Genomic DNA, 13,590 nt, shown 5'->3' on the forward strand with positions numbered 1-13,590 from the left:
ACACCTTAATAAAAAAAAAGAGTTTTGTTGGAAAAAAAAAGATAACTAGGTATATAAATGTGTTTTAAGATAAATTACCTAAAATTTGTCTAAGAATGTTTGTCTTTATATTCATTTCAATGATTTGAACAGCAGAAACTGAAGTTTCCCCTTTCTTAGACCATTTAAACATGTAAATAAAATGTATATATCAGTCTAATATCTGAAAAAATTCTATAAAGAATTAGGTGGTAAGATAAGAGGTCAGCTGAAAAAACAGTAAAAGGGAAAGACACATCTTAAGGAATAAAAACAGTAGACATCAGATCACATCATGCATATCACATATATATCACCATGTACACCATCCATATCACGCATCTTATGCAGACCCACATGCCACCTGACATACTTAACATGGGTGATCTCCATAACACCCAGTGGATCAAATGATACATGAGCTGACTGTGAGGTTTACACATTTATCTTTCTTACAGTAAAACTGATTATATAATGTACACAATTGATTATGAGATTCTATAAGTTTAACTAAATATATGTAGCATAATCGATTTCTAAATAAGAATTTTCCAGACTGTAGTTGATGACATCAGTGGTATTTTTCCATATATTTCTTACCTCTCTTTTAGCCTCCCAGGTTTGCTTTGATGATTTAAAATGAAGGTTAACAAAATTAAAGCCAATGAGATCTATTTAAATTGGGGGTCTGAAACAGAGTAATGGCCCTTAAAGATGTCCATTCCATAGTTCCTGAAATCTGAAGTTACTCTATTTGGAAAATGGTACTTTGCAGATGTGGTTAAGGGCACACGTGTTGACATGGAGGTATTATCTTGGAGTATTTATCTCAGCCCAATCTAATTGCGTGAGTCCTTAAAAGCAGGAAATCTTTCCTGGCCAGGTCATAAAGAGATAATGATGAAAGAGGAAGGCTCAGAGTGATGACACATTGTTGGTTTCGAAGATGAAGGAAGGGGCACAAGTTGAGGAATGTAAGTGGCCTCAAGAAGCTAGAAAAGGTGAGGAATTGTGTCTTCATTAAGGAAAGCAGCTATACAGACACTGGGATCTTAGCCCAGTGAGACCCGTATCAGACTTCTGATCGGCAGAACTCCAAAATAACAAATTTGTATCACCTAAGTACCTAATTTATGGCTTTGTAGTGATTTTTTATAGCAGCAGTGGGAAACTAGTAACTAGTTGTGACATCAGTGTGGCTTCATAAAGAAAATTTAAAGAAGAGAAAGAGTCCCTCAGTTCCTTGTCTCTATTACACAGAATGTAAGTTGACATATCTAAGGAAAGCATGTGTCCCTTCAAAATGGTGCTGAACCCAACCATAGTATTAGCAGGGTAACCATTAACACCCCAGAGACCTGGGAATATTCCAAAGATTTATGAAACTCTTTGTCTTCTGCCAGGCATTGTTTTATACCACAATGAGCCTCCTCCAACTGCATAAACTACAGGGAATCATAACTAGATGTGAAAGTAGGTCCAAGCCTAAGGGAAACAAAAGCAAAAATGAGCAAGTGGGACTATATCAAACGAAGAAGCTTCTGTACAGCAAGGATACCATCAACAGAACAAAAAGTCAATCTACAGTATGGGGGAATATATTTGTAAATGACTTATCCAAAAAGGGGTCAGCATCCAAAATATATAAATACCTAACATGCCTCAATACCCAAAAAACAAATAACCTGATTAAAAAATGGGTAAAGAATCTGAACAGACACTTCTCCAAAGAAGAAATTTAGATGGCCAACAGGCATATGAAAAGATGCTCCACATCACTAATCAGGGAAATGCAAATTAAAACCACAATGAGATATCACCTCACACCAGTTAGGATGGCTGCCATCCAAAAGAAAAGAAACAACAAATGCTGGTAAGGATGCAGAGAAAGAGGATTCCTCCTACAATGCTGGTGGGAATGTAAGTTAGTTCAACCATTGTGGAAAGAATATGGAGGTTCCTCAGAAAACTAAAAATAGAAACACTACTGGACCCAGGAATTCCACTCCCAGGAATTTACTCAATGAAAACATGATCCCAGATTCAAAAAGACATATGCACCTCTATGTTTATTGTAGCACTATTTGCAATAGCCAAGATATGTAAGCAACCTTAATGTCCATCAATAGATGAATGGATAAAGATGTGCTACATATACACAATGGAATATTATTCAGCCATAAAAAGAAAATAAATCCTGGAGGGTGGAGCCAAGATGGTGGCATGAGTAGAGCAGAGGAAATCTCCTCCCAAAACCACATGTATTTTTGAAAATACAACAAAGACAACTCTTCCTGAAAGAGAGACCAGAAGACACAGGACAACAGCCAGACTACATCCACACCTGCGAGAACCCAGTGCCTCACGAAGGGGGTAAGATACAAGCTCTGGCCCAGCAGGACCCGAGTGCCCCACACCCCAGCTCCCGGCGGGAGGAGAGGAGTCAGAGCGGGGAGGGAGAGGGAGCCCAAGACTGCTAAATAGCCAGCCCTAGCCATCAGCACCGGACCGCAGACACAGTGTATGCATGGAGTGCTGACGAGGGAAACAGGACAGTAAGACCTGTGAGTGGGTGCCCGCAGCTGGTGCCCCGGGGACAAAGAAAAGCAAGTGCTTTTTGGAAGTCTTAAAGGGATACGGAGCCCATGGCCATACGGAAACATCCCAGAACACTTAGCCCAGCAGCAGGGAACTCCGGATACCCTAAACCCCTCAATAGCAGGGCAGCTCAGAGGCCACTCATGGAGATAAACAGCCTCCCGGCCGTTTCCCCTCCTACACGACTCTGCCATATCGGTGCAGCAGCCGGAGGCAGGCCACACCCATGGCAAAAGCAGAGATAAACTCCATAGCAGACGGGCAAGATTCAGAAGCCCCATCTGTGCACAGCTGCACATCCCAAGCCACTAGAGGTCGCTGTTCTCCCAGGAAAGGAAGGATACAAACCAACAAGAAGGGATGTTCTCCCAGTCATCACTCGTGCCAGCTCCGCAAACTATCTCTATCGCCATGAAAAGGCAGAATTTGAGGCAGACAAAGATCACAGAGACAACACCTGAGAAGGAGACAGACCTAGCCAGTCTTCCTGAAAAAGAATTCAAAATAAAAATCATAAACATGCTCATAGAGATGCAGAGAAATATACAAGAGCTAAGTGATGAAGTCCGGCGGGAGATTACAGACATCCGGAGAGAGATTACAGAAGTGAAAAAAACTCTGGAAGGATTTATAAGCAGAATGGATAAGATGCAAGAGGCCATTGATGGAATAGAAACCAGAGAACAGGAACACATAGAAGCTGACACAGAGAGAGATAAAAAGATCTCCAGGAATGAAACAATATTAAGAGAATTGTGTGACCTATCCAAAAGGAACAATATCCACATTGTAGGGGTACCAGAAGAAGAGGAGAAAAAGGGATAGAAAGTGTCTTTGAAGAAATAATTGCTGAAAACTTCCCCAAACTGGGGGAGGAAATGGCCTCTCACACCACAGAGGCACACAGAACTCCCAACAGAAAGGACCCAAGGAGGACAACAGCAAGACACATAATAATTAAAATGGCAAAGATCAAAGACAAGGACAGAGTTTTAAAGGCAGTTAGAAGAAAAAGGTAAAAAACCCATCAGGCTATCATCAGACTTCTCAGTAGAAACCTTACAGGCCAGAAGAGAATGGCACGATATATTTAATGCAATGAAACAGAAGGGCCTTGAAGCAAGAATACTGTATCCAGCACTATTATCATTTAAATATGAAGGAGGGATTAAACACTTCCCAGACAAGCAAAAGTTGAGGGAATTTGCCTCCCACAAACCACCTCTACAGGGTATTCTAGAGGGACTATTCTAGACGGGAGCACTCCTAAGACTAAACAGCTGTCACCAGAGAAAATAAAATCACAGCAAAGAAAGCAGCCAGCCAAATACCAACTAAAGGCAAAAAATAAAATCAACTACCCACTAAAAGCAGTTAAAGGAAACACAAAAGAGCACAGAATAAAACAACCAACATAGAAAGAATGGAGAAGGAGGAATAAGAAGGGAGAGAAGAAAAGAATCTCCAGGCAGTGTATATAACAGCTCAATAAGTGAACTAAGTCAGGCAGTAAGATATTAAAGAAGCTAATCTTGAACCTTTGGTAACCATGAATCTAAAGCCTGCAATGGCAATAAGTACATATCTCTCAATAGTCACCCTAAATGTAAATGGACTTAATGCACAAATCAAAAGACACAGAGTAATAGAATGGATAAAAAAGCAAGACCCTTCTATATGCTGCTTACAAGAAACTCACCTCAAACACAAAGACATGCACAGACTAAAAGTCAAGGGATGGAAAACCACATTTCATTTCATGCAAGCAACAGAGAGAAGAAAGTAGGGGTTGCAGTACTAGTATCAGACAAAATAGACTTCAAAACAAAGATAGTAACAAGAGATAAAGAAGGACATTACATAATGATAAACGGCTCAATCCAAAGAGGATATAACCATTATAAATATATATGCACCCAACACAGGAGCACCAGCATATGGGAAACAAATACTAACAGAACTAAAGGGGGAAATAGAATACAATGCATTCATTTTAGGAGACTTCAACACGCCACTCACCCCAAAGGACAGATCCACTGGGCAGAAAATAAGTAAAGACATGGAGGCACTGAAAAACACACTAGACCAGATGGACCTAATAGACATCTGCAGAACTCTACATCAAAAAGCAACAGGATACACATTCTTCTCAAGTGCACATGGAACATTCTCCAGAATAGACCACATACTAGGTCACGAAAAGAGCCTCAGAAAATTCCAAAAGATTGAAATTCTTCCAAACAACTTTTCAGACCACAAAGGTATAAAACTAGAAATAAATTCTACAAAGAAAAGAAAAGGCTCACAAACACATGGAGGCTTAAAAACATGCTCCTGAAAAATCAATGGATCAATGAACAAATTAAAATAGAGATAAAGGAATATATGGAAAGAAATGACAACAACAACACAAAGCCCCAACTTCTGTGGGACGCAGCAAAAGCAGTCTTAAGAGGAAAGTAAATATCAATCCAGGCACACTTAAAGAAGGAAGGACAATCCCAAATGAATAGTCTAACATCACAATTATCAAAACTGGGAAAAGAAGAACAAATGAGGCCTAAAGTCAGCAGAAGGAGGGACATAATAAAGATCAGAGAAGAAATAAATAAAATTGAGAAGAATAAAACAATAGAAAAAACAATGAAACCAAGAGCTGGTTCTTTGAGAAAATAAACAAAACAGATAAGCATCCAGCCAAACTTATTAAGAGAAAAAGAGAATCAACACACATTAACAGAATCAGAAATGAGAATGGAAAAATCATGACAGACTCCACAGAAGTACAAAGAACTATTAAAAACTAACAAGCTGGAAAACCTAGAAGAAATGGACAACTTCCTAGAAAAATACAACCTTCCAAGACTGACGAAGAAGAAACACAAAAGTTAAAAAAAACAATTAAGACCAAGAAATTGAAACAGTAATCAAAAAACTACACAAGAACAAAACCCCGGGCCAGATGGATTTAACTCGGAATTTTATCAGACATACAGAGAAGACATAATACCTATTCTCCTTAAAGTTTTCCAAAAAATAGAAGAGGAGGGAATACTCCCAAACTCATTCTATGAAGCCAACATCACCCTAATAACTAAATCAGGCAAAGAGCCCACCAAAAAAGAAAATTACAGACCAATATCTGTGATGAATGTAGATGCGAAAACACTCAATAAAATATTAGCAAACTGAATTCAAAAATATATCAAAAGGATCATACAACATGACCAAGTAGGATTCATCCCAGGGATGCAAGGATGGTACAACATTCAAAAATCCATCATCATCTACCACATCAACAAAAAGGACAAAAACCACATGATCATCTCCATAGATGTTGAAAAAACATTTGACAAAATTCAAGATCCATTCATGGTAAAAACTCCTCTCAGCAAAATGGGTATAGAGGGCAAGTACCTCAACATAATAAAGGCCATATATGATAAACCCACAGCCAACATCATACTGAACAGCGAGAAGCTGAAAGCTTTTCCTCTGAGATCGGGAACAAGACAGGGATGCTCACTCTCCCCACTGTTATTCAACATAGTACTGGAGTTCCTAGCCACGGCAATTAGACAAAACAAAGAAATACAAGGAATCCATTTTGGTAAACAAGAAGTTAAACTGTCACTATTTGCAGATGACATGATATTGTACATAAAAACCCCAAAGACTCCACTCCAAAACTACTAGAACTGATATCGGAATTCAGCATGGTTGCAGGATTCAAAATTAACACACAGAAATCTGTGGCTTTCCTATACACTAACAATGAACCAATAGAAAGAGAAATCAAGAAAAAAACTCCATTCACAATTGCATCAAAAAGAATAAAATACCTAGGAATAAACCTAACCAAAGAAGTGAAAGACCTATACCCTGAAAACTACAAGACACTCTTAAGAGAAATTAAAGGGGACACTAACAAATGGAAACTCGTCCCATGCTCTTGCGTAGGAAGAATTAATATCATCAAAATGGCCATGCTGCCAAAAGCAATATACAGATTTGATGCAATCCCTATCAAAATACCATGAACATTTTTCAATGAACTGGAACAAATAATTCAAAAATTCATATGGAAACACCAAAGACCCCGAATAGCCAAAGCAATCTTGAGAAAGAAGAAAAAGTTGGGGGGATCTCACTCCCCAACTTCAAGCTCTACTACAAAGCCATAGTAATAAAGACAATTTGATACTGGCACAAGAACAGAGCCACAGACCAGTGGAACAGATTAGAGTCTCCAGACATTAACCCAAACATATATGGTAAATTAATATTTGTAAAGGAGCCATGGACATACAATGGGGAAATGACAGTCTCTTCAACAGATGGTGCTGGCAAAACTGGACAGCTACATGTAAGAGAATGAAACTGGACCATTGTCTAACCCCATACACAAAAGGAAATTTGAAATGGATCAAAGACCTGAATGTAAGTCATGAAACCATAAAACCTTTAGAAAAAAACATAGGCAAAAATCTCTTAGACATAAACATGAGTGACCTCTTCTTGAACATATCTCCCCGGGCAAGAAAACAAAAGTAAAAATGAACAAGTGGGAGTATATTAAGCTGAAAAGCTTCTGTACAGCAAAGGACACCATCAATAGAACGAAAAGGTACTCTACAGTATGGGAGAATATATTTGTAAATGACAGATCCGATAAAGGCTTGACATCCAAAATATATAAAGAGCTCACCCACCTCAACAAACAAAAAACAAATAATCCAATTAAAAAATGGGCAGAGGAACAGAACAGTTCTCCAAAAAAGAAATTCAGATGGCCAACAGACACATGAAAAGATGCTCCACATCGCTAGTTATCAGAGAAATGCAAATTAAAAACACAATGAGATATCACCTCACACCAGTAAGGATGGCTACCATCCAAAAGACAAACAACAACAAATGTTAGCAAGGTTGTGGAGAAAGGGGAACCCTCCTACACTGCTGGTGGGAATGTAAATTAGTTCAACCATTGTGGAAAGCAGTATGGAGGTTCCTCAAAATGCTCAAAATAGACTCACCATTTGACCCAGGAATTCCACTCCTAGGAATTTACCCTAAGAATGCAGCCCTCCAGTTTGAAAAAGACAGATGCACCCCTATGTTTATCACAGCACTATTTACAATAGCCAAGAATTGGAAACAACCTAAGTGTTCATCAGTAGATGAACGGATAAAGAAAATGTGGTACATATACACAATGGAATATTATTCAGCCATAAGAAGAACAAAAATCCTACCCTTTGCAACAACATGGATGGAGCTAGAGGGTATTATGCTCAGTGAAATAAGCCAAGCGGAGAAAGACAAATACCAAATGATTTCATTCATCTGTGGAGTATAAGAACAAAGGAAAAACTGAAGGAACAAAACAGCAGCAGAATCACAGAACCCAAGAATGGACTAACAGAGGATCAAAGCCTAATTTGGCTACCCAGAAAATGAATTAAGATAAGATAAGAAGAAGAACTTTCTACATCAACATCCTCTGGAAGAGTCATTCCAGAAGATGATCATCAAATAACTTCAACAAAGATCCTGGCACTGTTGCAGTTGTAGCTGCATTCATCCCACTGTTTCCTGGACTTGCCATCGGAATGAAGAAGGAGATATCTAAGCTGGCCTGTGCATACAGTAAAACAACAAATTTGACTGGATCTATACTGTCGGAACTCAACCAAGAATTAGGAGAAGTGCAAGTTGCAGTGCTCCAAAATCGTGCCACTATAGACTATCTACTGTTAAAAGAACATATGGTATGTGAACATTTCCCAGGAAGGAGTTGTTTTAATTTGTCTGATTTTTCTCAAACTATTCAAATTCAGTTAGACAATATCCAGCATATCATTGATAAGTTTTCACAAATGCCTAGGGTACCTAACTGGTTTTCTTGGTTTCACTTGGATATGGCTGGTAATTGTAGGTCTGCTTTTGTTATGTAGCTATATTCCTATTATGTTAATGTGTGTGCACAATTGAATTAGTAGTTTGTTAAAACCTATACATGCTTATGTTACTCTACAAGAAGATATGTCAAAGAAATAATCAATCTTCCCATGTTTTCTTCCATCTGTTACTTCTATAGCTTTTCTTCTTCCTTCCTAATTACAACCCTTTAGTAGAATTCGTGCCTCATATCGAAAATTACCGAATATCATAATTCTTCCAAGTGGTAAAGATACCTCAAAACAAATGCTGGGCATAGAAGCCACAGGGCATAAATCTGCAAAGAAGTAAAAAGCTAACCTTTTCAAAGAATATTGCTTCTCTCTCACTTACCAACTTTACATCTCCCTGTATGGCCCTGGAAGATGACTGGTTAGCCAGAGATGGGTAAGATTCCTCAAGGGAGGAACAACCTAAGACAGGCACAGTCGCAGGGGGGCCATCAGGTGAGAAATTGGGGATCAACAGAGGTGAGGCTTAGAACCTCACCCCCCCCTGTTTTGAGAGAAATCTTCTGCCTCTGTGGACGTTTTGTTGCCCTTGTCTAGCTTGGATTAATACTTAGTCTATAGTCATAGACCTGATTTTCTACATTTGCCCTCTTACAGCACTAAGTTATGTTTTCTACCTTTACCTTGCATCTACCTACCAGTTCAGCATTTTATTTAAAATAATAATAATAATAATAATAATAAGGGAGAAATGTGGGATTCACATATAAATCAAGTATAAAAATCAAATGAATAATCATATCTGACTTGATTGTTTCTAGTTCATGATGTGTGATCAAAACTGAACGTTTCTGTGATGACTGCCCTTGTACTGTTCACCATGTAAGAATTTATTCACTATGTAAGACCTTGTTCTCCATGTAAGAACTTGTTCGTTATGCTTCAGAAGATTGGAGACTGTTGAGAATTAGGCTTGGGGCTGATTAATGATTGTGCATTGAGTCCCCTATACAAAATTTTATTGTTGTTAACGACCATTTGATCAATAAATATGAGAGATGCCCTCTCAAAAAAAAAAAGATAAATGGAGAGGTATAACATAAAAAAAAAGAAAAGAAATCCTACCATTTGCAACAATATGGATGGAGCTAGAAGGTATTTTGCTCAGTGAAATAAGCCCGGCAGAGAAAGCCAAGTACCAAATGATGTTACTCATTTGTAGAGTATAACAAGAAAAGCAAAAAGTGAAGGAACAAAACAGCAGCAGACTCACAGACTCCAAGAAGGGACTAGAGGTTAACAAAGGGAAAGGGGGTGGGGAAGGTGGGTGGGGAGGGAAGGAGAAGGGGATTAAGGGGCATTATAATTATCACACACAATATAGGCAGGTCAAGGGGAAGGTAGTATTGTTTAGAGAAGACAAGTAATGACTACAGCATCTTACTGGGCTGATGGACAGTGATTGTAATGCGGTGGTGGAGGAACTTGATAGTATGGGTGAATGTTGAAACCACAGTGTTGCTCATGTGAAACCTTCCTAAGATTTTAAATCAATGATAAATTAATTTTAAAAAAATAGAAAGAAAATAGGCCCAAGCTTGCATATCTTCCTCAAACAGACTTCCAGGTCAATTAAAGAGAAGAGTTATTTTTTAAGACACTTTTTGGGTGTGGATATTAACATATATTTTTGATAATAGGGAAAAGCGTTCTTTAAAAAGTATTTTTCTCTTTTTGATTCGAGTAAATGCTGAGGAATGTTATCTCTCAAGTTGGAAGCAGTTTAACAAATAATCTTTAAATTTTAGTCTCTCATTTTTGTTCAGAGAGGACTGTTATAGTAAATGTTACTAGTTAGTTAATTCTAAACTTTTATTTTCATAAATTCGATTATGGAAGCATACTCAAGAACTGAACTGGCAAATTTAAAACATTTAATCTGAATGTTGGGGAAAGGGGAATCCCCCTTTGCTAGATGGACTTAGAATTCAGGAAATAATTTGAGTGTATGTGTTTAAAGAAAGAATAGCTGGGAGGAGGAGTGGTTGCAAGTCACAGAGTGAATGGATAGATTTGAAAAAAGAGTATTTAGCACTGCAAAAAGCCAGCATGGCTTCCTTAAAAAAAACAATATCCCAAATAAAATCAGAGTCGGAAATGGAAAAAGACCATGGAGTACCTAATAAGTCTGGAATGAAAAATGAGAAAGCAGCAAACAGTGAAGAGTGTTGTCCCCAGGAGAAGGCTAATACAGCAGGACCACAGTTTGTGAGTGGTGTGATTGTGAAGATAATCAGCACCGAGCCTCTACCTGGCAGAAAACAAGTCAAGGATACTTTGGCAGCTATCTCAGAAGTTGTTTATGTTGATTTGCTAGAAGGAGATACAGAATGCCATGCTAGATTTAAAACTCCTGAAGATGCTCAAGCAGTAATAAATGCATATATGGAAATTAAAAAGAAACACTGCTGGAAACTCGAGATCCTTTCTGGTGATCATGAACAGAGATACTGGCAAAAGATTCTGGTAGATAGGCAGGCCAAACTTAATCAGCCTCGTGAAAAGAAAAGAGGCACTGAGAGGTTAATCACCAAAGCTGAAAAGATTAGACTTGCAAAGACTCAACAAGCAAGTAAACACATTAGATTTTCTGAATATGACTGAAAAAACTTTTGGTTCACCTCTTAAAATTTCACTGGACTTGAGCTGATCTTACGAAATCCATTTTTATTATGGCAGTAATGCATAATGAATGTTTTTCTAAAACCTATATTCAATTAAAAGAAATATCTTTGTTCCTTAACTCATATATAAGACCTTTTTCTATAGACAAGTACATTGTATACTATCATTTTTCACTGAACATTTTTTTTGTTGAAATTTATCTTACAGAAAGCAACCTCAAAGTGACAGTAAATAAAAGTATTTTGAACATTTTCAAAAAAAAAAAAAAGTATTTTTCTTTCTGAAGGGCCTTCCACACAGTGGCTGTGAGAAGAGGGAGGAGGGAGTGAGCACATTCATGCCCATTATTTCATTTACATATGACATGACTTTTAAGAAGAGGCAATTTTCTAAAGTGAAGAACACAGTAGGTATTTGACAGATTTTATGGATAATATTGGGTAGGGCTCTCTTTCTCCTCAGAATTGCGTAAGCATTACTAGCATTCTGAATCCTCATTTTAAACAGAAGCTTGTAGGTGCCAGTAAAACAAAACATGCTCTATAAACTGACGGAATTGAGTCTTCAAAACAGATAATATTGTGTTTATTTATACAAATTTTGTGTTTACCTTTACAATAAAATGAATCTTATTTGTCTTCCTTTGTTGGTTTTAAACACTTTGAGGCTACAATTCATCTCAACAATTTTCAAAGTGCAGTCAATGGATCTTTGGGGATCCTTAAGATCCTTCCAAGTGATTGAAGAGGTCTTCCTCTTTCCAGTGATATATCTGTGTAAAGTCAAATTTTTTCCATATAGTTCAACCTCAACTAACTATCTCAATAGACTGAATGCAGAAAGAATACTTCCCCTGGGATTTCTTAGTAGCATTTAAGCCAAATCTTGATGAGTCAGGATTTTATCATGTGGTCAGTGCCAGAGAAATCCATGAAGGAGATTTCAGAGTAGTTGTATTCAAATATATCAAATTTAGTAGAAAAGAGCACAGCAGCTCCTTCCTTAGACTTTATGCACTCCCTTTTCCATTAAAAGGCCATAACCCTTCATATATCAATCTCACCTAAGAGTTAGTTCAAAATCAGCTCCCTCATAAATGGCCTTTCCACCCAACATTCAGTTATTACCAATCTTTATAGGCAACCCTGCATCATTTGTTATTCAGAGATTTTGTTTTTTTATGTCTTGTCTCACTATATAGATAACATATAGGTTTCTGATGTAGAGAGTGACCTAAATCCTTAATCATGTTCATAGTCTTTGAATATCTCACAAGCTCAATCATGAAAATGTGTAATTTTCAACCCTCCTCAAAATGTCTTAGAGGAGTGGTCTGGCCTGTCTTGAACATTTGGGTAGAAATAGATAAATATATAAGCAGCAAATTTATCATGTCTGATAGCTTGTAAAAGGTTTCATATCCATTGTTGTACAACTGTGAATAGCTGTCATCCATGCAATTTTTTAATCAATAAAATATATTCTGCTTCCACTGTGATGCCAGACTTAAGTCCTTTTGGGTAAGTAGTATTAAGCATGTAAATAATAACAAATAAATGAGGAAGTATAGTAGAGAAGCCAAGATAAGCTCCCAGCAGACTTAATGGACGGAGAACAAAGCAGCTTTCTTTTGGGGTGAGCCTGAGAGTGCCACAGAGGGAGTGGTAGCTGAATGGAGTTGTAAAGGATGGAAGGTGCCTGAAAGTCAGGAAGAAAAGCATTATGGACAAACAGAACAGCATGCGGAGAGCACATAGGCCTGAGACAACAAGGCCCATTTGAAGCATAGCAAATAATTTCATGTAGCTGAAGGGCAGAAGAAGTATGGATGGAGTTTAAAGTGAGACTGGAGAGTTAGCCAGAGGCTGAAAGTGAGACTTTGTATAGTAGCTGTAGCATTTCTGTTTTATCTTGTAGACAAAGAAAAGTTGCTAAAGGATTTTAAGCAAAGGAACTCTGTGGTCAGATTTAGAATTTGTAAAGTTAATTCTAAATTCAGTATTACAACTTATCCAAATAAACAGCAATAAAAAAATGTCATGAAAAGTTGTGACACATAGCAGAACTAAGTAGTGTTGAGTTTCTAAGCACAGAGGCATGTAATTCTGCAGCTGACTTTGTACATTAAAAATTGTACTGAGGTGCTAACAGTATAATTAAATGGAACAACATAAATAAGATTTTTCAGGGTTTCAAAGCAACTGTATTCTTGCCTCCCAAAAAAGAAAGAAGCAGAGAGAGATTCACAAAACACCAGTATCTGTTAACAAATCATATATCTTTCCTGATTTTTCATGCTTTCATTTTAGGTTGACTTGTTTTTCTCCTTATGCACTTCCATTAAAACTGAGAATCAATGATTTAAAGTCTTTGCCTA

At 37.6% G+C, this 13,590-nt stretch overlaps 1 pseudogene; it reads left to right on the forward strand.

Annotated features, from left to right (window-relative positions):
• Positions 1-964: 964 nt before the first annotated feature.
• On the forward strand, positions 965-11,388 carry LOC118966871 (la-related protein 7 pseudogene; annotated as a pseudogene).
• Positions 11,389-13,590: the final 2,202 nt, after the last annotated feature.

The sequence above is a fragment of the Manis javanica genome, chromosome 3 (genome assembly GCF_040802235.1).
Source record: "Manis javanica isolate MJ-LG chromosome 3, MJ_LKY, whole genome shotgun sequence".
Classification (NCBI taxonomy): Eukaryota; Metazoa; Chordata; class Mammalia; order Pholidota; family Manidae; genus Manis; species Manis javanica.